The sequence below is a fragment of the Arachis hypogaea genome, chromosome 20, assembly GCF_003086295.3.
Source record: "Arachis hypogaea cultivar Tifrunner chromosome 20, arahy.Tifrunner.gnm2.J5K5, whole genome shotgun sequence".
NCBI lineage: Eukaryota > Viridiplantae > Streptophyta > Magnoliopsida > Fabales > Fabaceae > Arachis > Arachis hypogaea.
In genome coordinates, this window is record NC_092055.1 from 96,094,613 (window position 1) to 96,097,589 (window position 2,977).

A 2,977-nucleotide genomic window follows, 5' to 3' on the forward strand; every position below is an offset into this window, starting at 1 on the left:
CATGCCCCAGAAAGCTTCTGATTGCCTTAACATTGGCAGGTGGTGGTAATTTTTCAATTACCTCTACCTTAGCTTGATCCATCTCTATTCCCTTGTTCAAAATCTTGTGCCCAAGGACAATCCCTTCAGTCACCATAAAGTGACATTTTTCCCAGTTTAAAACCAGGTTAGTCTCTTGGCATCTTTTCAGAACCAGTGTTAGGTGATCAAGACAGGAGCTGAATGAGTCTCCATATATTGAGAAGTCATCCATGAAGACTTCCAGAAATTTTTCCACCATATCAGAGAAAATAGAGAGCATGCATCTCTGAAAGGTTGCAGGTGCAATACACAGCCCAAATGGCATCCTTCTGTAGGCAAATACTCCAGATGGACATGTGAATACTGTTTTCTCTTGATCCTGGGGATCTACTGCAATTTGGTTGTAGCCTGAATAGCCATCCAAAAAGCAGTAATAATCATGACCTGCTAGTCTTTCTAGCATCTGGTCTATGAATGGTAAAGGAAAATGATCCTTTTTGGTGGCTGTATTGAGCCTTCTATAGTCAATACACATGCGCTACCCTATAACTGTTCTTGTAGGAACCAGTTCATTTTTTTCATTATGAACCACAGTCATACCTCCCTTTTTGCGGACAACTTGGACATGGCTTACCCAGGGGCTATCAGAAATAGGATAAATAATCCCAGCCTCCAGTAACTTGGTGACCTCTTTCTGCACCACTTCCTTCATGGCTGGATTTAGCCGCCTCTGTGGTTGAACCACTAGCTTAGCATCATCCTCCAATAGGATCTTGTGCATACATCTAGCTGGGCTTATGCCCTTAAGGTTACTTATGGACCACCCAAGAGCTGTATTGTGTGTCCTTAGCACTTGAAATAGTGCTTCCTCTTCCTGTGGATTTAAAGCAGAGCTTATGATCACTGGAAAAGTGTCACCTTCTCCCAGAAATGCATATTTCAGGGATGGTGGTAATGGTTTGAGCTCGGGTTTTGGAGGTTTTTCCTCTTCCTAAGGAATTTCCTGAGGCTCTTTTATCTCCTCTGAATCCTCCAAATCAGGCTGAGCATCCTTAAAGATGTCTTCTAGCTCTGATTCGAGACTCTCAGCCATGTTGATCTCCTCTACCAAAGAGTCAATAAGATCAACTTTCATGCAGTCTTTTGGTGTGTCTGGATACTGCATGGCTTTGATAGCATTTAACTTGAACTCATCCTCATTGACCCTTAGAGTTACTTTCCCCTTTTGGACATCAATGAGAGTTCGTCCAGTTGCTAGGAAAAGTCTTCCTAGAATAAGAGTAGCACTCTTGTGCTCCTCCATTTCCAGCACTACAAAGTCAGTGGGAAAGGCGAATGGCCCAACCCTGACAATCATGTCTTCAATCACACCTGATGGGTATTTAATGGAGCCATCAGCAAGTTGGAGACATATCCTGGTTGGTTTGACTTCTTCAGTTAAACCAAGCTTTCTGATAGTGGATGCAGGTATTAGGTTGATGCTTGCCCCAAGATCACATAAAGCTGTCTTAGTGCAATCACCCTCTAATATGCATGGTATCATAAAGCTCCCGGGATCTTTAAGCTTTTCTGGGAAGCTTTTCTGAATGACTGCACTACATTCCTCAGTGAGGAGAACTCTTTCAGTTTTTCTCCAATCCTTCTTATGACTCAAGATCTCTTTCATGAACTTGGCATAAGAGAGTATTTGCACAAGTGCCTCTGCAAATGGAATCTTTATTTCAAGAGTCCTGAGGTAGTCTGCAAAGCGAGCAAATTGCTTATCCTGCTCCTCTTGGCGGAGTTTTTGAGGATAAGGCATCTTGGCTTTGTATTCCTCAACCTTGGTTGCTGCAGGTTTATTTCCTATAGAAGTGGTTGGAGCCTTTTTAGAGGGGTTGTTATCAGCACTTGTGTGTGTCTGATCCCTCAGTGGCGTTTGAATGCCAGGGTTGGAAGCTTGATTGGCATTGGACGCCAACTTCCTACTTGTTTCTGGCATTTGAACGCCAGAACTGAGCTTCCATTGGGCGTTTGACGCCAGCTCCTTGCCTGTTCCTGGCGTTTGAACGCCAGAACTATGCATAGGTTGGGCGTTTAACGCCAGCTTTGCATCCTTTTCTGGCGTTTGAACGCCAGAGTTATTCCTCTCTGGGCTCTTACTGTCCTCAGAGGGATTTTGGATAGTATTTTGCTCATCCTCTGTCAGTTGTTCTTTTCTTGGCTTTGTGCTGCTCTGAAGTGAGGTATTTAATATTTTCCCACTTCTTAATTGAACTGCCTGGCACTCGTCTATTATCTGCTTTGATAACTGCTGTTTTGTCTGATTCAACTGTACTTCCATGTTTTTATTAGCATTTTTAGTGTCTTGTAGCATCTCCTTGAATTCTGCCAGCTGTTTTGTTAGAAAACACAATTGTTGATTGAGTTCAGCAACTTGTTCTGGAGGACCAAGCTCAGTAGATACTGCTTTGGCTTCTTTTTTTATGGAGGACCCACTACTTATGTACAGATGCTGATTTCTAGCAACTATATCAGTAAGCTCTTGAGCCTCTTCAATAGTTTTCCTCATGTGCATAGATCCACCAGCTGAGTAGTCTAGGGACATCTGAGCTCCTTCTGTAAGCCCATAGTAGAAGATGTCTAATTGCACCCACTCTAAAAATATTTCAGAGGGGCATTTCCTTAGCATCCCTCTATATCTCTCCCAGGCATTATAAAGGGATTCATCATCCTCTTGTTTAAATCCTTGGATGTCCAACCTTAGCTGTGTCATCCTTTTTGGAGGGAAATATTGATTCAGGAATTTGTCTGATAACTGTTTCCATGTCCTTATGCTTGCTGTGGGTTGGTTATTTAACCACCTTTTAGCTTGATCTTTTACAGCAAACGGAAACAGTAACAGTCTGTATACATCCTTATCTACCTCCTTGTCACGTACTGTGTTAGCAATTTGCAAGAATTGTGCCAGAAACTC